Below are 26,828 nucleotides of genomic sequence, written 5' to 3'. Positions count from 1 at the left end.
GATGAAAAGCTTTCTTCTCAATACTGCTAAACTTTTTGAAATTCAGACATGCTCTTATAATGAATTTTTACTTCCTCACTTCCTAACAGGCCATCCCTGCAACTAACCACAAGAGTGTTCTCATTGCAGTTATAGTTCATTCCTCCTTCCATCTTTTGATTCCCAAATGCAGTAGCTCTGTGTGTGTGGACAGGCTCTAGGTGAGACCTGCAGTGACCCTCCAGAGTGAAGCAATACTACTAGGACTGTGGTGATCTCTGGGTTAATAGCCTGGCCGCCCCAATTCTCTGTAATGTCCCAGGGAGAAGATTTTGCCAGCAAGTGACCTCTGGCCTGGCACTCATAGGCATGCAATGAATAACCACTGAATTAATTAATTACTTAGTAAATGAACCAAGTATTATGGTTAAAAGTCTCAGGCAGGCTGGGCGCAGTGGCTCAAACCTGTAATCACAGCACTTTGGGAAGCCGAGGTGGGCAGATCACAATGTCAAGAGATCGAGACCATCCTGGCCAACATGATGAAACCCCATCTCTACTAAAAATATAAAAATTAGCCGGGTGTGGTGGTGAGCACCTGTAGTCCCAGCTATTTGGGAAGCTGAGGCAGGAGAATCGCTTGAACCCGGGAGGTAGAGGTTGCAGTGGGCTGAGATCACTCCACTGCACGCCAGCCTGGGCAACAGAGCAAGACTCCATCTCAAACTAAAAATAAAAAAAGATACAATAAAAAAAACTTCACCACTGTAGCAAACTCTGAAATATTTACATTTTTCTCATCTCAAAAGTAATGTCTTTGTAAAAGAAAAAATTTGGTAAAATATCACATTATGAAGAAAATAGTTCTCCATTGTTCAAACTATAGACTTTCCAATTTATTTTTAATGTAAATATATCAAAGTTAAGCTCATATTACATATAGTTATTGATCTCATTTATTTTCTGTCTGATATCCTAAATATAATCCCTTGTCACTAAAAAATTATGGCTAAGCACACTGGTGCACACTTGTAATCTTAAGGATTGATTGAGCCCAGGAGTTTAAGACCACCCTGGGCAACATGGTGAAACCCATCTGTACTAAAAGTACAAAAATCAGCTGGGCATGGTGGCAGGCACCTGTAATCCCAGCTACTCAGGTAGGCTGAGGTGGGAGGATCAATTAACTCTGGGAGGTCAAGGCTGGAGTGAACCATGACTGAACCACTGCACTTCATCCTTGGTGACAGAGAGAGATTCTGTCTCAAAAAAAAAAAAAAAAAAAAGAAATTACATAATATAGTGATATGGTTTGGATTTGTGTTCCCACCCAAATCTCATGTCTAATTATAATCTCCAGTGTTGGAGAAAGGGCCTGGTGGGAGGTGACTGGATCATGGGGGCAGACGGCGCCCTTGCTGTTCTATGATAGTGAGTTCTCACCAGATCTGGTGGGAGGTGACTGGATCATGGGGGCAGACGGCGCCCTTGCTGTTCTATGATAATGAGTTCTCACCAGATCTGGTGGGAGGTGACTGGATCATGGGGGCAGACGGCGCCCTTGCTGTTCTATGATAGTGAGTTCTCACAAGATCTAGTTGTTTCAAAGTGTACAGCACCTCCCCGCTCTGTCTATTCTGCCTGCTCTGGCCATGTGAGACTTGCCTGCTTCACCTTCTCCATGAAAATAAGCTTCCTGAGGCCTCCCAGTCATGCTTCCGGTATAGTCTATGCATCATAAGCCAATTAAATCTCTTTTCTTTATAAAATACCAAATTTCAGGTATTCCCAGCAGTGTGAGAACAGACTAATATATAGGATATTCCATTACTTAACCATTTCTTTGTTTTTGAACAGTTAGATCACTTCTGGTAGTTGGACATTCACAAAATTATCTCAGCTTGCTTTTTTAATAAAAGGTTAATCTTTCCAAGATAGTGGTGCAAGAATTTCTGAATGGAGTAGCTACCCTCACCAACTACTTTTTACTAACTAACCTCTTAAGCACAAGACAACAAAAGGTCCCAAGAAGTGACCATGTTAGTAGGCCACACATACATAATTGCCTATTTGTGATCTTTTTTTTTTCCTTTTTTTTTTTTTTTTTTTTTTTGAGACAGAGTCTCCCTGTGTTGCCCAGACTGGAATGCATGGCATGATCTGGGCTCACTGTAACCTCCGCCTACCAGGTTCAAGCGATTCACCTGCCTCAGCCTCCCAAGTAGGGATTACAGGCACCTGCCACCACACCTGGCTAATTTCTGTATTTCTAGTAGAAACAGGGTTTTGCCATGTTGGACAGGCTAGTCTTGAACTCCTGACCTCAAGTGACCCACCTCGGCCTCCCAAAGAGATGGGATTACAAGTGTGAGCCACCACACCCAGCCATATTTGTGATCTTTTCCATGAGTTGACTCTCTGTGCTGTTTGTCAAATAAGGCACTGGGAGAATGAAAAGATCTGTGCACAAACGGACCATAAGCTAACCCGTTAAGATGTAACCCTTTCCCCCTTTTTCTTGCACGTGTCCTGCTCTCTCCCGCAAGTCCTCTTTTGTATCCCGCTTCTTACTACCAACTACTGGTTAAGAAACCTTACAAAGGTCAGAAGTCTCAGTCTCAGTGCTACTGACATATTGGGGCTGAAAAATTCATTGTCACAAGGGAAAGAGGTTCTGGGCACTGTAGGATGTTTAGCAGCATCCCTGGCCTCCATCCACTGGGATGCCAGTAGCAACCCACCACAACCCCATTATGACAATCAAAAACAACTCTAGACATTGCCAACTGTCTGTCTCCTAGAAGGCAGTTTCATCCCCTGTTGAGAAACAATCATCTAAATTGATCAATCACTTATTTGATAATAAAGGCAAGGATAAGATCTACTAGAGCTGTGAGAATTCAGCTTCATTATATTAATATGCTGACTATAATCAATCGGTAGTGATCGCCTGATGCTATGCAGGGGAAAGTGCTACTGTTGACTGGGGATGTCTGCCACAGGCTGGGGAAGGGCAGTCTGTCATCCCTACTACCTCACCAGAAGGAGCTGAACAGGAACAGGGGAGGCAACAGGAACTAAAACTACACTTGAACCCATGAGACCCAGGCCCAATACCATCTTCCCTTGAACTCACAGAAGAATCACAAAAACCTGGTATTCTTTGTTGTTTTTGAGATGGCATCTCGCTCTGTCACCCAGTCTGGAGTACAGTGGCACGATCTCAGGTCACTGCAACCTCCACCTCCTGGGTTCAAGCGACTCTTGTGCCTCAGCCTCCTGAGTAGTGGGATTACAGGCATGTACAACCACACCCAGCTAATTTTTGTATTTTTAGCAGAGACAGTGTTTCACCATGTTGACCACGCTGGTCTCGAACTCCTAACTTCAAGTGATTCACCCACTTCAGCCTCCCAAAGTGCTGGTATTATAGGCATGAGCCACCGCGCCCGGCAAGCATCGTATTCTTTAACATGCATTTGATTGTAACATCCTACGAAATGATCCCCAGAAGAAACTACAGTTGACCAGTCATTAATATGTATAAGCTTCCTATTCTATCTAAGCATGCTGTACACCATCAAAGGCTGGTAAGAAATAGAACTGACTTTACCCACATCCTCAAAAAGTTGGCAGCACTGAGTGCTAACCCAGAAACCATAATTATCACGAAAGGAAATAGAACCACTTTCTGCTGAACCATGTAATCTATGTTTAAAAAAGAGGGAGGGCTCTCTCGAAGAACCACTGGGTTGTCTAAGAATATAACAGCTAGTGCAGAACAAACCAGACTGAGATGGAACAAAACCATGGATGGCTGATGCTTCTGTCGATGGGGTCTTGATCACCAGCAATGCAACCCTGCAGTTATTTAACCTCTCTGTGTCTCAATTTCCCTCATTTGGTAAAACAGGGATAAAACAGTACTCATACCTCCTAGTGTTGTTAGGATGAAGAAATAAGAGAATAACAAAAGCCATATGCAGTTAAGTATTCTACAAATACAGATCTGTATCAGTTAAGTACTGTACAAATGTTAGCTAATACTGCGTGATGTGAGAACCATGTTCAATCAAGACAGCATCCAACAGCTTGTGTCATATTTGCCAGCAGCTTAGCAACTGAAGGTGTTAAGAAATGAGAAACTCAGAAAAAGTCTCACTCAAAGACTGTATTCACCATCTAGTTTCCCTTATAGTTTCAGTGTGCTCAAACTACATCTCATGTAGGTCCAAATATTTCTTCTTACCTAGTCCTTAGTGGAATTAAGAAAATATGATCACCACGCTGCTGACCCCCACCATCCCCAAGCCCCACATGTCTGCTTATAGCCTAATTCCTGACACAAAATAAACCTAAATTCTTGGCCTTTAAACAAAAATCACAGCACAAATGGCCTAGTTAATACAGATGCTATCAGGGTTGTCCTGGTCCCAGAGGTTAAGAAAACCTTTAGATTTCCAATGGATTGAAAGAGACAAATGAAGTAGTAAACTGTTCACTTTACTTGGTTGCGAAGGAAAACAGGCATTTACATTTTCTGTGCTCCCCATTCTAGTTCCTAGCACCCCATCATGGAAGAAAACACCATAAGGTAATATCTCAGTGGGCTCCCAAAGCAGAAGAGTCACAGCAAAATGATTATGGTACCAGTGGCTATTTCATCAGCTGGTCTTAATAGGTCACCTTGCTTTTACGAACTCAGGATATGGGAAGAATCCATCGTGATTTTGCTGATTCAATTTCTCTTTTCATCTTAGAGGGAAATGCTTGCCTTTTTCCACGTGAAAAGTCACAGCACAACAGAATGGTAGACCATTAGGGCTGGAGGGCACTTAGCAAATATTACGTACAGCATTTACCAAGGTGTGGTCCAAGCATCCCCCTGCATAAGAGTCACAAGTGACACTTGTTTGAATTGCAGATTCATGTGCTGGTATTCAACAGACTCTATCCTTCTTCTTAAATGTGGCTGCATGGCTTGACTCTAGCCAATAAGGAATGTGAGTGGAAGAGACATGTCTGCCCTTCTCACAAGCCTGCAAGCTCTTTCCCCTTCTAGGACTTGACTCCCAGGAATATGGCAACATTGGAAGGAACAAGTTGGCAATAGCAGAGCCACAATACAGAAGGAACCTGGGTCCTGGAATCACCATTTGGTAAAGAACTTTTATGTGGACAAGAAATAACCTTTTGTTGAGTTAAGCCACTGGAATTTCAGACTTTGTTCCAGGAGTGAGCCTTCCCTACCTAACGTACAGGCTTCCTATCTTAGACATAGCAAGTAATATCTGGAGGTCACTGAAGAAAAAAATTATTCTGACACTTGTTAAAAGAGTAATAATGAAGGCTTAATACAAAACTACTGGCTGAACATGATGGCTCATGCCTGTAATCCCAGCACTTTGGGAGGCAAAGGTGGGTGGATCACTTGAGCCCAGGAGTTCGAGACCAGCCTGGGCAGTATGGTGAAACCCCATTTCTACAAAGGAAGATACAAAAATTAGCCAGGCATAGTGGCGCATGCCTGGAGTCCCAGCTACTCAGGAGGTTAAGGTAGGAGGATGATTTGAGCCTAAGAGGTAGGGGTAACAGTGAGCTGAGACTGTGCCACTACACTCTAGCCTGGGCAATGAAGTGAGACCCCCATCTCAAATATACATATATATGTATTAAATAAGGGTATTATAACAGAGGAAAGAGATCAAGCTCAACTCCAAACACAGCAAGGACAGGTGGGAACCTACAGCCAAGGAGCAAAGTTGAAAGAGTCAGTGGATGGGCAATTACCAACAGGAAACATCAGCAGTAGGGAAATTCTTTTTTTGCTTTGAGCCGGAGTCTCCCTCTGTTGCCTAGGCTGGAGTGCAGTGGCACGATCTCAGCTCACTGCAACCTCTGCTTCCTGGGCTCAAGTGAGTCTCCCACCTCGGCCTCCTGAGTAGCTGGGATCACAGGTGCATATCACCACACCCGACTAATTATTGTATTTTTAGTGGAAACGGGGTTTCACCATGTTGACCAGCTGGTATTGAACTCCTGATCTAAAGTGATCCACCCGCCTTGGACTCCCAAGACACTGGGATTACAGGCACGAGCCACCGTGCCCAGCCAGGAGATTCTTGCAATCGTGCAAAAACGAAACTGGCCTAATAGAAATCTTACTAAATACAGCCAAGGACTTACACATCAAAGGTGGAAAATGAGGAACCTGATCAGGTTATCAAGGGTGGTGAGATATCAGGAATGAGAGGATAACCCAGCAGGATACTTCGCTAAGACTGAACTGGACAGGCCAAAGAGAGGATGGGGCCAGGGTCACAGCCTAGCCAAAAACAGGGCTCAGAGGAGCCTTACTACAGTTATATAAAGGAGGGAATTACTGTCAAGGTAGGGCTCTGGAATTCTACATTTAACAAGCTCATTAAGATTTAGAAGGAAAAATAAGCTGAGGAAGGAGAAAGACCATGCACCAGGTCAAGTAGGCAATATGGGACCGCCAGGACCTGAAGAAGTCCACAATGATTGGTCAGACTGGATCCAGTGTTTCAATGAACCACTGTATTAAATACCAAATTGCAATGCAGCTCCTACATACATGTTACCCAGGATTGAAAGCAACTATGAACTGCCTTGGAGCAATTTCTGCAGAAAGCATAGAAGAGAAACCTGGCTGGGTGCGGTGGCTCACACCTGTAATCCTAGCAGTTTGGGAGGCCCAGGCAGGCAGATCACGAGGTCAGGAGATCGAGACCATCCTGGCCAACATGGCCACCTCTACTAAAAGTATAAAACAATTAGCCAGGCATGGTTGTACGTGCCTGTAGTCCCAGCCATTTGGGAGGCTGAGGCAGAAGAATGGCTGGAACCCAGGAGGCAGAGGTTGCAGCAACCCGAGACCATGCCACTGCACTCCAGCCTGGCAACAGAGCAAGACTCCATTCTCAAAAAAAAAAAAAAAAAAAAGAAAAGAAACCTTGGACTGTAGAGTTTCATTTTACAACTTTAACTCTGAAAAAAGCAAAGGGAAAAGAGGCTAGAAAGGAATGGGTTACCAAAGTGCCCAACGTGGGACATGGCTAGGCCTGTCGGACTCCCCAGCTGCTTTTGGTCATTGGAAATAATTAAACCCTCTAGTAACAGACAAGAAATAATGAACAGACATTTCAGGGCCAGCTCCCCAGATATTAGAAAAGCATGGGAAGTGGGGGAGGCAACCTCTTCCCACAAGACAATTACAGTAGAGATGCGCCCATAACCCAAAATGCTTTATAGAATTGGGTTCAGAGTCTGTGGACCATGCTGCTATATGTCACTGGTATCATTCTTTTCCTTTTAAGGAAAGATCTCATTTTTTTAATAGTTTTTTAAAAGTTATCATATGTAGCTAAGAGTTAATGTTTCTTTGATGCATTCTCCTGTTTTTAGCCTCTCTTGCCTTCCTTGCAAATCTGCCTGTTGAAGCCCTCTTTGACCATCAAGGAGCCATTTAAATGCCCTCATGTAAGAAATCTCACCTGACCCACCACCACCACCCACTCCTGTGGTCTATCAGCGATGAATCTCTTTTAGCATCTGAAATATAATTTCTGATGTTTATTTGAGGCAGAAAGAATCACATTTTATAGCCATGGTTTCTATAATGAGCCCTAAACTATTGTGGCTTTCCAAGTTTTCATTCTCAAGCTCAGGGCATCCCTATCCCTCCTGCAAATCCCTGAAAACTGGGATTTGAAATTCACTGTACGTAACATAAATCTGACTGGTTACATAATGTAAAACATCAGACAGAGCTGGCTTCCATGCAAGTCATTTAGAACATGTTTCATAAAAGTTCAGCCTCATGGGAGGCAGCCTCTCAAAAGCCAAAGCAAAGCTGCAGTTCATCCTCAGACCCTCCTTGGTCTCAAATTAAAATATCCAGGAGGATAGAAATTGATGAGATTTCATTAAGTAAAAAATTTCATGAAAATCAATCCTAACCTCTGTGGCTCCCAGCAGCAGGACCTGTGTTTATATGAACAGCATTAAAGATAAGCTGTCCCACGGAAATTACAGCAGTAGTTATCGAACAACTTTAATGCAGTCTTAAGTGGAGGCACTAAAATACAGAATTCGCACCGGCTTTTCTGTTGTTTGCAGCGTGGCGCTGAGTCAGCCAGCAACCACACAAGAAAACAGCTGCTGAGAAATACAGCTTCCTGATTTAAAAATAAATCAGTAAATTTCTACTAAAAATTTCTGCTAAATGCCTTATTGCATTCTATTTCAAAGGAGGGGTGAAATATCTAGAATGCCACCATGGTTTTTAAGCATAAGGGGTTTGATCTGATGAATTTCATGTTTGTGCTCTGAGACTTTACTAGAAAAAAATGAGGGATAGATGACTAATTGCTACAATATTAATTTCATACTTACATTCCCCATAAGGAATGAAGGACAATTTGTCAGCTTAAGGGAAATGAGACTGGACTAATTATCAGGACCTCAGCAAATAATGATCTGATATCCAAAGAACTGCAGTCTCCCATTAAATATGTGAAATTAACAAAAAAGTCAGCAAACTTTTCTAAGAAATAAGAGAAGGCAAGGACAACTTCCGCTTTTGCTATCGGTAATTTTATGACCAGTAACAAGTAGATAAAGATTCTGTGGGAAATGTGTCCTAGCCTATGAGATACAACATCAACTGTCACAGACTAATGTGAGAAACAGTCTGTGGTGATGAGTGAATCCTGACTTTGAGCAAGACATGGAAACTCCAAGGCCTCAGGTTTTGCTTTTAAATCTATAAAATAAGAAACTAGGCTTGTTTTATTACTGTGCCCCTGCTGCCTTCAACCTTCTGTAATGCTTACTCTGTTTAATGTGTGTCTTCCAGAATGTTCTTTTTTTTGAGATGGAGTCTCCTTCTGTTGCCCAGGCTACAATGCAGTGGTGCAATCCTGGCTCGCTGTAACTTCTGCCTCCTGGGTTCAAGCAATTTTTCTGCTTCAGCCTCCCGAGTAGCCGGGATTATAGGTGCGTGCCACCACGCCCAGCTAAGTTTTGTATTTTTAGTAGAAAGGGATTTCACCATATTGGCGAGGCTGGTCTCTAACTCCTGACCTCATGATCCACTTGCCTCGGCCTCCCCAAGTGCTGGGATTACAGGCGTGAGCCACTGTGCCTGACCCAGAATGTTCTTTAACCACAATTCTTCTGTATGACATTTCCTCTGGTTTTGCTGAAAGAGGGGCAATGCTCACTCCAAAAGACGCTTTTATGTAAGTTCCAAACTTTGTGGAAAATAATCTGGTAAATCCAGGAGAAGTTATACTTCCCGCTTTCTATTCTGGATATCATCTATAATTCCAATTAACAGACACACAGACCACGGGTAACTGAATAGAATTCTATCATCCCAAATGCTCACCTCTCACTGCCTACCCTGCAGAAATTTCAGGCACTCAAAACTGCAGGCAGTATCCAAAGACCTGTTTTCTTTATCAGGAGACCCATGAGATCCCAAATCCTTGTAAACTTCAAGAGTTGATTCAAGACTATCATCCATTGCTTCCTGAGTCGGACTATACCCATTAAATTTTAACAGCCCTCTCTGACTCAGGGACATGAACACGGCCAGGGCGAGGAGGTGGGGAGAGATGATAAAGGAGAGATTGGGGTTTTGTTGGCTGTATTTTAACGTTGGGGTTTTGGGAAAGTTGGTTTCATGGTTTTGCTTTGGTCTTTTGAGGACTGTGTGTGTTTGTTTTTTAACTAACCCTACCATTGGCTGAAATTTCTGCAGCTGAAAAATAGAACCAAGTTCCAGCTGCTTTCTACTGAAGATAGGCATGTAAGTTGTGGTTACATCATGCTTCATGACCCAAACAGCCATTCCAGAAGCACAGGCAGCGGGCGGCATGCATAATTCCATCTGTCTCGTGCTAAGAATGAGGGGTGATCACTTTCAGAGAGCACGCTGAGCTTCCAGTGAAACCTTACACACTGGTTTTCGTGGTGGACTGCAAGGTCAACATTTATGGGCACTACTGAGCGAAGGCCAGGGAGTAATGAAGTGTGAATGAGAACGATGTAGAGAAGGCAAAGAAAACAGAAAAGAAATACAAAGCACATGCCTCTGACTTAACGATGGGAGATATTCACTCACCACAGCCAGGAAATGGAAAAAGGAAGACCTCTAGCCACAGCGGCAGCGGCTAGGCTACACTCAGCCAACCCACCATAGCCTTCTCGTGCAAAATGTCATCGATATGCTGCATGTCTTTAGTGAAAACAAATGCTAAGCACAGAAAAGGTGCAAATCTTGCAGTAAAAGCAAAACAGTAAAGTTCCAACAGAAACAGTTTATTCATCTTAAAGAAAAGAAGACTGACTTTGAAGAAAGTAGGGTGGCTGGAGACATCTTTGGAAATTCTGGTTTGTAAAACCATTGGTTTTGTTTACTAGGAGGGATTTTGTGCTAAGACAAATGATATCAGTATTATTCTTACCCCTATGAACCACAACTATTATAGCCACTGTGGGCCTTCAGGTAGGACAGGATAGGGTAGGATAATAAGAAAGATGTAAAAGTAGGCCAGGCAGTAGCTCATGCCTGTAATCCTAGTACTTTGGGAGGCTGAGGCAGGAGGACCACTTGAACCCAGGAGTTCCAGACCAGCCTACACAACAAAGGGAAACCCCAACTCTACAAAATTTTTCTTTATTTATGTTACTATAGCTGCTGGCAACTGGGAATTTTTTTTTTTAATTAGCGGGTTGTAGTGATGGGCACCTGTGGTCCCAGCTCTCAGGAGGCTGAGGTGGGAGGATTGCTTGAGCACAAGGAGGTCGAGCCTGCAGTAAGCTGTGTTCGCACCACTGCATTCCAGCCTAGGCAACAGACAGAGACCCTATCTCAAGAAAGAAAGAAAAAAGAAGAAAAGCAAAAGGAAAAAAGGAAAGAAACATGGAGAAAGTAGAGAAAAGGGAAAGAAATTCTCCTAAGATCAATAAATTAGAATACCGGAGGAAGAAGGTGAGAATGATCAGAATGTGTTAAAAACTGAGCTGTGAGTTCAGAGATAAAGGGGCAAAAGCACCAGGCGTGGTGGCTCACGCCTGTAATCCCAGCACTTTGGGAGGCCAAGGCAGGCGGATCACTTGAGGTCAGGAGTTCAAAACCAGCCTGGCCAACATAGTGAAACCTGTCTCTACTAAAAATACAAAACAATTAGCCGGGCATGGTGGCACACGCCGATAATCCCAGCTACTTGGGAGGCTGAGCCAGGAGAGCTGGTTGAACCCAGGAGGTGGAGGTTGCAGTGTGCCGAGATCGCGCCACTGCACTCCAGCCTGGGCGACAGAGCAAGACTCCATCTCAAAAGAGGGGCAAAAGCAAATGGAAGTGAAGAGACTGCGGCTCACATGTTTCCCTGCAGCACCTGCAGGAATGTTGGTCAGATGCCTGCCAGCCTGAGAAATAAGGTGGACAGTGACAGGGATGAATGCTTGTACTAGTCAGGGTTCTCATGAGAAACAGAACGCATCCATACATCCATTCCTACACAACGCACATACATATATCTGCATGAAGAAATGTATTATAAGGAATTGACTCGTGATTATGGAGGTTAACATACCTGAAGATGTGCAGTTGGCAAACTGGAGAACTGGGAGAGCAGTGGTGGAGTTCCAGTCCACGGATGAAAGCAGGACGGAAAAAATGATGTCCCAGCTCCAAAGACAGTCAAGCAGGAGAAACTCCCTTCACTCGGGGGGTAGAGCCAGACTTTTGTTCTATTCAGGCCTTCAAGTGAATGGAGGAGGCCCACCCACATGAGACAGAGGCCAGTCTATTTCACTCAGTCTATCGCTTTCAAGGTTCATCTCATCCAAAACACCCTCACAGAAACAACCAGAATAGTTGACCAGATATCCGGGCACCTTGTGGCCCAGTCAAGTTGACACAAAATTAACCATCACAGCACTCTTTGTGTAGCAGGCCTCAACAAAAACACATGAGGAACACTGGTCACTCCTAAAACATCTACACTGACCAAGATTAGAGGACAGAATCAGAATCTAAATTAGCAGTGCAACTTGGAGGCCAAGTGCAGTGGCTCATGCCTGTAATCCTAGCACTTTGAGAGGCAGAGGTGGGTGAATCACAACATCAAGTGCTCAAGACCATCCTGGCCATCATGGTAAACCCCGTCTCTACTAAAAATACCAAAAATGAGTTGGGCGTGGTGTCATGTGCCTATAGTCCCAGCTACTCGGGAGGCTGAGGCAGAAGAATCACTTGAACCTAGGAGGCAGACGTGGCAGTGAGCTGAGATTGCACCACTACACTCCAGACTGTTTCAAAAAAAAAAAAAAAGAAGTGCAACTTGGAGAAGCCAAAGAAGGTGCTGAGCATGGAGGTATTTTGCAAATATTCCTTCCCAACTCTACCAAAGACCTCAGGCTGCAACTTCTGTCACTCAAGGCTCCACAATCAGAACTGTGGCAGCTCTCAGAACCGCTGTTAGACAGAATGGCAAATTCCCAAATTATAGGCATGGGTTTGGGGTCAGAAAGTCCAGCTCTACCAAGTGGAGTCCCCTGGCATCTACTTCTGAAAGTCCCTGTGGCCTGGGTACTTGACCTTTCCCAACCTCAGTTTCCCCGTTTGCAACAGCAAATACAGCAGCACCGACTTGCTAGAATTGGTTTTTTGTTTTTTGTTTTTTTTCTGAGACAGGGTCACTCTGTCGCCCAGGCCAGAGTGCAGTGGCACCATCATGGCTCACTGCAGCCTCAACTTTCCAGGCTCAGGTGATCCTCCCACCTCAGCCTCCCCAGTAGCTGGGACTTACAGGCACACACCACCACATCCAGCTAATTTTGTATTTTTTGTAAAGATGGGTTTCCACCACGTTGCTCAGGCTGGTCTTGAACTCCTGGACTCAAGTGACCCTCACACTGCTGTTTCCCAAAGTGCAGGGACCACAGATGTGAGCCACCATGGCCGGCCAGGATTGTCGTGAGATGAGAAAGAAGTAATGGCTGCTAAGGAATTAGCCCAATACCAGACACGTACTAGGTACTCTAAAAAAATCGTCATAATTCTTTTTGTTTTGTTTTTTCTTTTTCTTTTCTTTTTTTAGACAGAGTCTTGCTCTGTCTCCCAGGCTGGAGTGCAGTAACACAATCTTGGCTCACTACAACCTACGCTTTCTGGGTTCAAGCGATTCTCCTGCCTCAGCCCCCCGAGTAGCTGGGATTACAGGCATGCGCCACCACGCCTGGCTAATTTTTTATTTTTAGTAGAGACGGGGTTTCATCATGTTGGTCAGGCTGGTCTTGAACTCCTGATCTCAGATGATCTGCCCGCCTCGGCCTCCCAAAGTGCTGGGATTACAGGTGTAAGCCACTGTGCCCAGCCTCTTTTAATTAAATGCTTGTTTCCTCCATAAAGTTTCCACCCAGAAAAACACCAGCCACTTCCACAGAGAAATCTTGCTGGCACTGTCACCACTCCCTTTTCTTTCTACCCAGGGTAGGCCTGGGTTTGCAGTCACGCAACTGACTACGTCAAGTACCAAGAGAGGTCCCAGCAGATTGACCAAGCCTAGGCAGAAAATGTTCACACGAAGGCATAATTGAATACGGGGGAAAAGCAAATGCCTGGCAGGTTGGGTGAGGGGAAGGCCCGAGGGGCCTGGGGGACTTCCTTCGGGCAGCCAGGCCGATAATCAGGCAGCAACCACGTAACCAGCCTTGCCTCCTCCCTCCCAGCAGAATAGAAGGGATGATGGAAGGAGCTGCAGAAAACAGGCCTCTCGGCCCCGAAGGCCCTGCCACCCATTTCCCCACGGCCTGGTACTGGAAAAAAGCAAGATGCAATTTCCCTTCATCCCAGAATATACAAGACAACGCTGTATCCTATCATAAATAGAATCCTCCAAATTACCTCTTTTCAGAGAGGCCCCATCCAACAGAATCAATAGTGCCTCTCTCCTATTCCAAAGAGAAGCAAGTCCGAGATGTTTTCTTGGAATGTTTCCTTGACTTTCTGCAAGAAGCAGGTCCTCTTTAACGGGCGGCTTCTCCTGTGGCTTTATGCTTAGGGAGTGTCGCTCTTGCCCCTGGGCGCACTGATCTGCTTCCCACCCAGATCTGAGATTCTTCAAGGCAAAGCAGGTGGCTTCACCCCGCACATTGCTTTCCTGGGCCTGGGCAAATGCAGAGCACATACTCAAAGGAGCTCGCTGAAGAGCAGCGTTGACCCACAGAGGCACTGGTGGTGGGGACAGGAGGGTGCTCTTCCCTCCTTGAGAGTTGTATCAGTCTATTTAAGTTGCTGATAAAGACATAACGGAGACTGAGTAATTTATAAGAAAAAAGTGTAGGCTGGGCCCGGTGGCTCACGCCTGTAATCCAAACACTTCAGGAGGCTGAGGCAGGTGGGTCATGAGGTAAGGAGATCAATACCATCCGGGCTAACATGGTGGAACCCCTGTCTCTACTAAAAATACAAAAAATTAGCCAGGTGTGGTCACAGTTGCCTATAATCCCAGCTACTCGGGACGCTGAGGCAGGAGAATTGCTTGAACATGGGAGGTGGAGGTTGCAGTGAGCCGAGATTACGCCACTGCACTCCAGTCTGGGTGACAGAGTGAGACTCTGTCTCAAAACTAAACAAGAAAAAGAAAGAAAAAGAAAAAAGTATAATGAACTCACAGTTCCACGTGGCTGGGGAGGCCTCACAATCATGGCAGATGGTGAAATGCACCCCTTCCATTGGTGTCAGGCAAGACAGAATGAGACCCAGGGGAAAGGGGTTTTCCCTTATCAAACCATCAGATCTTGTGAGACTTACTCCCTACCTCGAGAGCAATATCAGGGAAACCACCTCCATGATTCAATTACCCCCCACCAGTCCCTTTCACAACATGTAGGAATTATGGGAGCCACAATTCAAGATTTGATTTGGGTGGGGACACAGCCAAACCAGATCAAGGGTCCATCAAAACAGTCCTTGTGAGCTTCAGACATCATTAAGCGGCACCTAATCTATCCGGCAGTCAATTAAGTAAGCTAAGGAGCCAAAATGAGATTTACAAAGGGAAAAAAAAGGTTCGCTCAGGATGCATATGGCCCAGGCCACACTCGAGGACAGGCCCCGGCATCTGCGTCATCCTGTGGAGCGATCTGCGGCTCCGAGGCCAGCATGAATCAGTCCCAGAGCCACAGGAGCGGCCAGCCCTCCAGGCCGCAGGCCTGCCACAGCGCCATCCATCACCCTGGCTAACACCAGGCTGCCCAGCCACCGGCAGAGCCAGCCACGGGGACAGGAGGGCCTGGTGACTCCGCCGCCAAATAGCAGCATGTTTGATTTAGTATTATCATATTTTTCTCATGAATTTTTAAATTCAGATAATTCACCCCGCCTTACTTTTATAGATGTATATATACATACTGCATACAGGGAAATGAGCCAAGTCTATACACGCTGACAATTCAAGTGACCTTGATGATTCTCACATAAAGAAAGCACCAGGCTGAAGTGGACCGGAGTCTGCAGTTCAGAGAAAGAGCAGACACGGAGGCTTGAGAGGAGTAATGGGAGATGTGGCCGAGGATATCCCAGGAAGGAGAGACAAGCTCCGAACCAACACAGCAGAAATGCGGAAGGGAAGCAATTTGCTTATTGAGAACAGGGTGGACAAACCAACACCAGACAGTAGGCTCTGGGAGAAATTCAAACCAGACGGAGTGAAAGAGTAAGAGAGAGAGAGAGAGAGAGTCTGACACACAGAGAGAGAGACAGAGATAAAGACGGTGAGAGATACAGTGTTTAGGAAGATGGTTTACAAGGGACATGCTAAAGAAAGTACCTTGTAAGCGCAAGGGTGCTGAAAATGACAAAGAAAAAGAAGTGTCAGGGCTAACAGACTAAAAAGCTGGTGGCTGGAAGACTGGAGGCGATGCTAATAGAGATGAGGAAGTTGGAAGAGGGAAACAGTGAGTTCGGGTTTCAAGTTGAACTTCCAAGGTTGGCAGGCCACCTTGCAGAGGGCACATTCTAAGGTGATAGATTCTTAGTGATCTATTTTCTTATATAACCCCTTCCCTTGAATGTGGCCAGGACATGACAAAAATGATGGAGTGTCACTCCATGGATTATATTTCATTATGTAAGACTTCATCTAAGCCAGCTGGGCCTTGAAAAAGCAAATTGCTGGCCGGGCGCAGTGGCTCAAGCCTGTAATCCCAGCACTTTGGGAGGCCGAGGCGGGTGGATCACGAGGTCAAGAGATCGAGACCATCCTGGTCAACATGGTGAAACCCCGTCTCTACTAAAAATACAAAAAATTAGCTGGGCATGGTGGCGCGTGCCTGTAATCCCAGCTACTCAGGAGGCTGAGGCAGGAGAATTGCCTGAATCCAGGAGGCGGAGGCTGCGGTGAGCCGAGATCGCGCCATTGCACTCCAGCCTGGATAATGAGCAAAACTCCGTCTCAAAAAAAAAAAAAAAGAAAAAAGAAAAAGAAAAAGAAAATTGCCGAGCTCAGGAGTTCAAGACCAGCCGGGCCAACATGATGAAATCCTGTCTCTACTAAAAATACAAAAAGCTGGCCAGGCATGATGGCGCACGCCTGGAGTCCTAGCTACTCGGGAGGCTGAGGCATGAGGATCGCTGGAGCCTGGGAGGCGGAGGTTGCAGTGAGCTGAGATCACACCACTGCACTCCAGCCTGGACCATGGAGCAAGACTATCTCAAAGCAACCACAACAAAAGAGAGGTCAGAAGCGCTGTGGCTATGACTAGTGCCAAGTTGCTGGCTGGTGTTTTAATAAAACCAGGCATCTGGATTGTTCTCTGAGGGATACGTTCGTCACACAAACACTGTACTTCCTAGAATGGATACCTGTATTTATCTAGTACCGAGTTATGTGCACCAAATTATAAAAGACTATTCCATAATATTTTCTCACTGAAACTCCCAGGGCTTTTAATATCTCTAGAATATATTTTTCCATTTTCCGTAGGACTCGAAAGTTAGGTAAGTTCTAAAAAATATACTAAAAAGTCACTGAAAAAAGTAGAAGATGAAGAGGACTCTGATGAGGAAAGCGATGATGACGAGATGAGTGAGCAGGAAGAGGCGCTCGAGGATGACCCTACTACAGTCAAAGACTATCAAGACCTGGAAAAAGCAGGGCAGTCTTTTCGGTACGATGGTGAGCTGAAGACAGGCCTCAATATTGGAAGAAACGAAATGGAAGATGTGTTCTACTAAGATGAACTCTGGCTGAATGGGGAAAAATCGTGGAAGAAAAGCAGAATGCTCACAGTGGAAGAGACACTGGATCTTCTCATTGGAGAGGACAGAGCAGCAGGAACAGAGAGAGTGATGCAGAGCCTCCTGAAAAAAGCATTTGGAAACACCGCATGTTCTCACTCGTAGTGGGAGTTGAACAATGGGAACACATGGACACAGGGAGGGGAACATCACACACCCGGGCCTGTCAGGGGGTGGGGGCAAGGGGAGGAATAGCATTAGGAGAAATACTTGATGTAGATGAGGGGTGAGGGGTGCAGCAAACCATCATGGCACATGTATACCCATGAAACAAACTGTACGTTCTGCACATGTATCCCGGAACTTAAAGTAGCAGTAATAAAAAGCGTTTGAGCTGGGCATGGTGGCTCACGCCTGTAATCCCAGCACTTTGGGAGGCCGAGGCAGGTGGATCACAAGGTCAAGAGATCAAGACCATCCTGGTCAACATGGTGAAACCCCGTCTCTACTAAAAATACAAAAAATTAGATGGGCATGGTGGCACGTGCCTGTAATCCCAGCTACTCAGGAGGCTGAGGCAGGAGAATTGCCTGAACCCAGGAGGCGGAGGCTGCGGTGAGCCGAGATCGCGCCATTGCACTCCAGCCTGGGTAACGAGAGCAAAACTCCGTCTCCAAAAAAAAAAAGCATTTGAAGACTAAAAGTGAAAAAAGAGGAGTGGTGTCACAGCAGTAGAAAAACTTAGTTCCCCAGGAAGAGAATGTCTAAATAAATGGATTGCTGTTTAGCAATAAAGCTGCTATCCAGTGGTAGAGGGAGGGGTCAACTCCAAAGAAAGAAAAGAAAATTGCCACGTTCGAACTGCCCATGGAAGGGCTGTGTGGCAGGAACTGTGGGTGTCTACAGGGAGTGGAAGTGACCTCTAAGTGCTGAGGTGACCTCCAGCTGACAGCCAGTAAGAAGCCAGGTATCTCCTCTCAGTCCCACATCTGCAAGAAAATGAATTCTGTCAACGAGCTGGGCAAGCCTGGAGGCAGTTTCTTCCCAGCCTCTGGATGAGAACGAGGCCAAGGCAGCACCTTGACTGCAGGCTTGTGAGATCTCATAAGCTGCGCCCAGACTCCTGATTCATGGAACTGTCAGATAGAAAGTCTGTTTTGGTTTTTTGTTTTGAGATACAGTTTCGCTCTTGTTGCCCAGGCTGGAGGGCAATGGCGCAATCTCGACTCTCTGCAACCTCCTCTCCCGGGTTCAAGTGATTCTCCTGCCTTAGCCTCCAAGTAGCTGGGTTACAGGCATGCACCACCACGCCCAGCTAGTTTTGTATTTTTAGTAGAGGCGGGGTTTCTCCATGTTGGTCTCGCTGGTCTCGAACTCCCAATCTCAGGTAATCCACCCACCTCAGCCTTCCAAAGTGCTGGAATTACAGACATGAGCCACTGTGCCCAGACATGTGTTGTTTCAAGATACAGAGTTTGGGGCACTGTGTTATGTGCCAATAGAAACTTCATCGACATCTCTTAGGAACTGGAGCAGCTGGGCTGAAGCTCAGGAGAGGGTCAGGTCAGATGTAGCCCTGTGTCCATCAAATGAGGGCTGATGCTGGAGCCTGACAGTCCAGGATTGAGCCCCAGCACCTCCTAGCTATGTGACTGGAACACTTCAGTTTCTTCATTGACAGAGTGGAGGAAATAATAGTACCCATTGCTTATGACTGTTACTGATGATGAAATTAGCAACTACTTAGCCCTTAAAGCGATACCTGCTCCAGAGCAGCAGGGAGTAAGCAGGACAGGGGCAGAGGGTGGTGCTCAAGTTCTCAAAGGCAGAATGTGCTGAGAAAGGTAAAAAAGAGAATGACAGGACAAAGCCAACACCAAGGGAGGGATGAAGATGAGCTGGAGAAAACTGAAGAAGTGTCAGATGGAAGGTGCCCAGGAGGATGAGCAGATTCAGTCCAGGGTTTCACTCATCAAACCACCAGAATGTCGATGGAGATGTTAAGCAAGATCAAGAAAAAGTGGGGCCAGGCAAAGTCATCAGATGAAAGTGCAGTAAAAAAAGGCCGGCGTGATGGCTCACGCCTATAATCCCAGCACTTTGGGAGGCCAAGGTGGGCAGATCACCTGAGGTCAGGAGTTTGATACCAGCCTGATCAACACGGTGAAACTCCATGTCTACAAAAATACAGAAATTAGCTGGGCATGGTAGTGCACACCTGTAGTCCCCGCTACTCAGGAGGCTGAGGCAGGAGAATCACTTGAACCCAGGAAGTGGAGGTTGCAGTGAGATTGCGCCACTGCACTCCAGCCTGGGCAATAGAGCAAGACTCCATCTCTAAATAAATAAATAAGTAAATAAATAAATGGTAAAAAAAAATTTTTTTTTAAAAGACGGGATTTCACCATGTTGGTCAGGCTGGTCTTGAACTCCCGACCTCAGGTGATCCACCCGCCTTGGCCTCCAAAGGGCTTGGATTACAGGCGTGAGCCACCATGCCTGGCATAAATGGTAAAATTAAAAGAAGGTACAATAAAATGAATATATTTCCCTGGGTTAAAAAGGAAATGACCAAAAATGGGGGAAAAATAAATGTGCTACCAAGAAAAATAAATGGTTCAAGACCGACATGACCTGGCCTGCTTGACCGCACTGAACCTTCCATACTCTCCTTCTTGCTCAGCCTGGTCCAGGCACACTGGCCACATTTCTGTGGCTCCCACTCCAGCACGAGCTGTTACGACCTTTTCCCAGAATGCTCTTCCTCCATAGCCACATTTCCTTCCATTGTTTGCCCAAAGACTTTCCCATAAATGACTACCTGGACCAATGTATTGTTAATTGCCCTCCAGTTACCTCATGCGCTGCAGTACTTTGATCCAGCCTATTTATCACCTTCTGTCATGCTATAAGATTTACTACTTGTTATGTTGATTGTTTTTCTGTCTCCCCTGCTAGAATGCAAGCTCCATAAAGACCGATTTCTGTCTATATTTTTTACAGATAAACTCAAAGAGTTTAGAACAATACATAGCACAGAACAAGTGCTCAGGAAAATATTTACTGAATGGTTCAAGGCAATCATTAAGCAATGAGATCGGTCTACATGTATTACTTAGCAAGATGCCCGTGAGACCTCATAAGGTTAAAAATTTCAAGAGCATGTCAAAAGACAACATGTACTATGATCCTTTTTATGTATGTCTAAAACAAAAACTTTCCTTTCCAAGCAGTCCATTCCTGAAGCCTTAACATGAGCCAGAGCAAGGCAGGCACTCACATAGGAAGAAGAGGCCATGGTGTCATTGAGTAGGGTGTCCAACCTGACCCAGCAGGGTGGGGAAGGGGCCATCTGAAACAGCAGCCCAACATGCATGTCCAAGCCAAGCACGACAAGGAGGGCACTCACATGGGAGGAGGTACAGTCAGGAAGGAGAGATTGGTTACATACATGCCAATTGACCAAATAAGTAAAGTTATGATGGATAATGAGCACCAGAGTTTTGCTTATTGGAGAAGCCATTTAAATGTGGAAAGGGAGAAAACTAGAATGAACCTTGTGGAGTTGAATGAGAATTGAAGGCATCAGTGTGAACTCACGTGTGTAAAGATGTAACTAATCCCTTTTTGAGCATCTTGGGACAGTGACTCCCCAATAAGCAATGAGCACACCTTAAATCCAGATTTTGGGTTCTACATCCCAGTGTCCACTAAAAAAAACCATGACTCCTTAGAGAAATGGCTGGTTCCCCTGCTGGGGTAAGGAAGGTATAAGATGAGCCTAGAGTCTGGGCACAGTGAGTGGCTCACGTCTGTAATCCCAGCACTTTGGGAGGCTGGGGCAGGTAGATCACCCAAGGTCAGGAGTTTGAGACCAGCCTGACCAACATGGTGAAACCCCGTCTCTACTAAAAATACAAAATCAGCTGGACGTGGTGGTACACGCCTGTGATCTCTGATACTCAGGTGGCTGAGGCAGGAGAACTGCTTGAACCCAGGAGGCAGAGGTTGCAGTGAGTTGAGATGGCACCATTGCACTCCAGCCTGAAACACTCCAGGCAACAAGAGTGAAACTCCGCCTCAAAAAAAAAAAAAAGATGAACCTACAACATAGGCTAGAAAGTAAGGAAGTACTTACTCAAAGAATGATAGCACAGAGAAACCAGCTCCTCTCAGCCAGAAGAGTGGCAAAATGAGTATCAAAGTAATGAGAGCAGTGGAATATAGGCCACTGAATAAGGCACAGCAAACTACGAGTTAATAGCAGGACAGCTCAAAATCTGGACCACCAGATGGGAAACACTAGAACACGGCAATTCTGTGACGCTGCTGCCAACAATGCACAACCAGAGTCTAATCTTGAGAAAATATCAAGCAAACCAAAATTGAGGAATCTTCTAGAAAACAGCCTGACATCCTCAAAAGTATTAAGGAAAATCAGGGCCATCAAGGAAAAACTGAGGAACTGTTCTCAACTGAAGGAAACAACTAAATGATTCTGAACTACATCCTTTTGCTTTTAAAGGACATTCCAGGAAGAACAGGAGAAATCCGACTGGGGTCTGAGCACTAGAAGGTAGCAATGTATCCATGTTAATTTCCGGATATCAATGGCTCTCTTGTGATTACGTAAGAGAACGTTCCTCGTTGCGGGAAGCACACACTGAGAATTCCAGGGTAGCAGGGCATCAACATGTCACTACACTCAAGTGGTTCCAGAAACGGGTTGTTAGAAGAGAAATCTCTTTTGCATTATAGTCTCATCTTTCTATGACTGTTTAAAATTTGTATATTATCTAGAGAATAAAACATTTGCCAAAAAAGATACGTTGGTCCACAGATCACTTCTGGAAGGGTGCAGGAGAGATGGAGGAGGCTGAGGAAGGAAGACTCTCCTATCAGCTCTGCAGGGACACTAAGAGCTCTCTGCTGGCACAAAGAGGGTCATACCTGGCGGAACCTGGGACCAAGTGCATGAGGACCAGGATCATCCCTGCCGTGCTGGCAAGGGTGAGCTTCCTCAAGCTCCTGTTTCCATATCCGCTTGTCACACAGGGCAAAGGGCCTTTGCCAGGGAAACTGGGAAACGTCTGCTACATTTGGAAGATTCTTTAAGATAAGACTAAAAAGTTGGCAAATTTCTCACACTGTTTCTTTCTTTATTATTTTACGTGCAAAGAGGTTTGTGATGTACTGCAATTAATCAACTTTCAGGTTTTTAAAACGTTTTACTTGGAAATGTTTTATGATAGGTACGTAATCCCCAAGTACTCACGATACAGCTTCAACTATTCAATCCTATTTCACTATACTCCCCCAAGGCTGGCTTACTTATTTCGAAGAAAATAAGCATCGTATTATATCATCCATTAATACATCAACACTTATTTCTAAAAGAGAAGGACCTTTTACTTAAACAACATCGCACATACCCACCCCACAAAAATCTTTAATACTACCAATTAACCATTCCCTGGTTAAATGTTCCTGATTTTGTCTCCCTCTCTCTCCTTCTCTTACAGTTGTTGTGTTCAAATCAGGATCCATACAAGATTCAATATTGCACTTTGATTTGATTCTTCGGTTTCTTCCACAGATTCCTTCTATTTCTTTGCCCTTTGCAACATTTTTCATAGTTCTCCTTTTCCAGTTCAACATCTTTGCAGTTTAAGACGCTCCTCTAATCCCTCCTTTTCTCTGACTCCCCATGTCTCCTCCCTGATCAATCTTTTTAGAAAATTTCTTATTAACAAATCTTCTGGCCGGGCGCGGTGGCTCACGCCTGTAATCCCAGCACTTTGGGAGGCTGAGGTGGGCGGATCACAAGATCAAGAGATCGAGACCATCCTGGCCAACATGGTGAAACCTCGTCTCTATTAAAAATACAAAAATTAGCTGGGCGTGGTGGCATGCACCTGCAGTTCCAGCTACTTGGGAGACTGAGGCAGGAGAAGTGCTTGAACCCGGGAGGCAGAGGATGCAGTCAGCCAAGATCTCGCCACTGTACTCCAGCCTGGCGCCTTGGCGACAGAGCAAGACTCTGTCTCAAAAAAAAAAAAAAAGGTAAATAAATAAATCTTCCATGGGCCCAGAATATTGGCACTATATGTTCAGGCTCCGACAGGGAGCTCAGTGGAGGAGGTAGAGAGCTCTGCTAATCCCAGCACCAACTTCACAGTGAACAAAAGTGGAAGTAAATTCCACGGAAACACCCAGACCTTCATTGCTCTACCATTAACCACGACTTGGGTGCACCACTGTCCCTCTTAGCTTCTTCATCTTTAAATTAAAGGGACTGAACAAGGCCATGATAACAACAGCAATGGCTGAGGAGAGAGCTGCCACTTCAGCTTAGGTTCTCAGGGAAGCCTGCCTGGGGAGGCGACACCTGAAGGAAGTGAACGGCTGGCCAGGCGTAGCTTGGAGGGAGAGTACTGGGGGCATGCAGTAGGAAAGCCTACAGCAGGGGCAGGCTGCTCGTGTTCTAGTCTCAGCCTCCCGAGTAGCTGGGATTATAGGCATGTGCCACCACACTCGGCTAATTTTGTATTTTTAGCAGAGGTGGGGTTTCTCCATGTTGATCAGGCTGGTTTCGAACTCCCAACCTCAGGTGATCTGCCCGTCTCGGCCTCCCAAAGTGCTGGAATCACAGGTGTGAGCCACTACGCCCGGCCTCTGCAGGTTTTAAACAACAAGCCCCAAACCAGTCTAGCACCTGGTGGACTCCAACTCCCCAGGAAGTTACCCTGAGATCTGAAGCTAAAGCCACTGCCCATATGAAGGAGTCTGTCTTCTCATCCCTGACAAACCCGGGGTAGGAGTGGGTGGGTAGTCAAGCGTCGCAGGATGGTCCTCTGTCCTAGCCCTTCTTCTACCATCTCCTTCGACCACACACACAAAAAGGCAGGTAGCAAGACCCCACAATCTGTGCACCACTTCGGAAGTGTCACTGCTCAAGGCTGGACATGGTGGCTCATGCCAATAATCTCAGCACTTTGGGAGGCCAAGGTGGCCTGATCACTTGAGGTCAGGAGTTCAAGACCAGCCTGGCCAAGGTAGTGAAACCCCATCTCTACTAAAAAAACAAAAATTAGCCAGGCGTGGTGGTGCACACCTGTAATCCCAGAGAATCGCTTGAACTGGGAGGCGGAGGGAGGTTACAGTGAGCCAAGATGGTGTCACTGTATTCCTGCCTGGACAATCCTCCCACCGTAAGAGGTCCCTCATCCACCCAAGCTCAAGCTTCACACTTCAAAGATTGTTTTTTTTTTTTTTTTTTTTTGAGACGGAGTTTCACTCTTGTTACCCAGGCTGGAGTGCAATGGCGTGATCTCGGCTCACCGCAACCTCCATCTCCTGGGTTCAGGCAATTCTCCTGCCTCAGCCTCCTGAGTAGCTGGGATTACAGGCACGCGCCACCATGCCCAGCTAATTTTTTGTATTAGTAAAGACGGGGTTTCACCATGTTGACCAGGATGGTCTCGATCTCTTGACCTCGTGATCCACCTGCCTCGGCCTCCCAAAGTGCTGGGATTACAGGCTTGAGCCACCGCGCCCGGCCTAAAGATTGTTAATTACACATTATGATACCAATTATATTGGAATGCATTATAAAACAGAATCTTTACTAAGCAGTTTTTTCTTCCACCAATCTTTTCTTCCACCATTTTAATAATTAAACTCCTGTTTTTATTACATTAAGATGCAACTTAAAAAGAAAGGTTCAGCCTATTTCATTTTTTTTTACATAAAGAATTCAACAGTCATCCATAATAATGTAGCATGCAATATAGCCAAAAGACAAAATGAATAACTTAGATAAAAGGAGATAAATTCCACTTAGGGGGAAAAAGTACAAGTCTACTTATTTTGAAAACCTTAACCTGAAATAGTCAAAAATACTGAGAACTCCCGACCAAACACACATAAAACAAGCCACATGGTATCATACTCCTATGAAAGAGAAAGCTTTCCTGTTAAGGAAGAGGAGGCAGCACATCAGGTCTCAAAATCCTGAATTTAAGGTTGGGTGCCGTCGCTCACATCTGTAATCCCAGCACTTTGGGAGACTAAGGCTGGTGGATCACTGGAGGGCAGGAGTTCGAAACCAGTCTGGTCAACATGGTGAAACCCCGACTCTACTAAAACTGCAAAAATTAGCTGGGTGTGATGTGCATGTCTATAATCACAGCTGCTCGGGAGGCTGAAGCGGGAGAATTGTTTGAACCCGGGAGGCAGAGGTTGAAGTGAGCCAAGATCAAGCCTGCACTCCATCTGGCCTGAACAGCAGAGAGAGGCCCTGTCTCAAAAAAATAAAAATTAAAAAAATTAAAAGTGCTGAATTTGGGGACTACCGGCATTCAGTTATCAATGAAGTAAACGGACACCATTATTTAGTGTGAACTTACCCATGCTGAATTACATTTCATATATAAGGATAATGTCTCACATGTACAAGAGTCAACAAGGAAAATTAAATAATTTTGACCCTTTTTGTCTGAAGACCCTGACCTCGCTCTATGGCCCAGGCTGCAGTGCAGTAGTGTGATCATGGCTCACTGCAGCCTCAGCTTCCCAGGCTCAGGTGATTATCCCACCTCAACCTCCCGACCAGCTGTGACCACAGGCATGCGCCATCATGCACAGCTAATTTTTCCATATTTTTGTAGAGATGGGGTCTCTCCATGTTGCCCAGGCTGGTCTCAAACTCCTGGCTCAAGCAATCTTCCCACCTCGGCCTCCCAAGGTACTGGGATTATAGGCTTAAGCCACCATGTGTGGCCAATTTTGATACCTTTAAGCCAATTTCACATTCATACGTGCCCAGGCTGAACGGTATATCTGAACGAAGAGTATTTCTGCGTGATCCATCTACTACTGCAGCCTTATTTACCCTGTTTATCTTCTAACCCAAAGATCAGCAAACATTTTTTAAAATAAAGCACCAAATAGTAAGGATCTCAAGCTCTCTAGTCCATATTTCACAACTACTCAACTCTGCTGCCGTACCAAGAAAGCACAGCTATAGATAACACGTACAAAAAGGACGTGTTCCAATAAAACTTTATTTACAAAAACAGGCCCATGGGCTGTGATTTGCTGGCCCCTATTCCAGTTCTCAGGGTGCTAGAAATGAGGAGTGAAGCAGAGACACACTTAAGACATTCCTATAAGAATACAGCAGGAATAAGCAAAGAGATCCAGTTGATTCGAACGTATCCAGCACACACAGCCAATTACACCCAGGGGTATTCTTGTAAGACAAAACCAAGTCTAGAGATATTAGGTTGGTGCAAAAGTCATTGCGGTTTTTGCCCTGAAAGTAATGGAAAAACTGCAATTACTTCTGCACCAACCTAATACCGGGGAAGCATCATTTCTCAACAACCACAACTTGGAAGACAAAAGGGCTTCTCCCTCACAGAAGCAGCTACCACTCTGTTATGGGGTTTATCCCCTGAACAGCATGTCCACGGAGGGTCTACAGTGACGTCCCCAAAGTGCCTACCCGCCCCCCACCTTCTTTTTTGAGACCGAGAATCTCTCTGTCGCCCAGGCTATAGTGCAGTCA

General features: G+C 45.5%; 1 protein-coding gene and 1 pseudogene across 2 annotated transcripts in view; one reads left to right on the top strand and one right to left on the bottom strand.

Annotated features, from left to right (window-relative positions):
- Positions 1-26,828, bottom strand: part of TIAM1 (TIAM Rac1 associated GEF 1) — a 448,677-nt gene that overhangs the window by 326,492 nt on the left and 95,357 nt on the right. The gene's annotated exons all lie outside the window — the stretch shown is intronic.
- Positions 15,574-17,429, top strand: LOC116550615 (annotated as a pseudogene).

This window comes from Sapajus apella, unplaced genomic scaffold (genome assembly GCF_009761245.1).
Source record: "Sapajus apella isolate SASKATOON/1434 unplaced genomic scaffold, GSC_monkey_1.0 scaffold8, whole genome shotgun sequence".
NCBI classification, from domain to species: Eukaryota; Metazoa; Chordata; class Mammalia; order Primates; family Cebidae; genus Sapajus; species Sapajus apella.
Note: the sequence above shows the minus strand (reverse complement) of the source record. Positions and strands in the feature narration are given on the sequence as shown.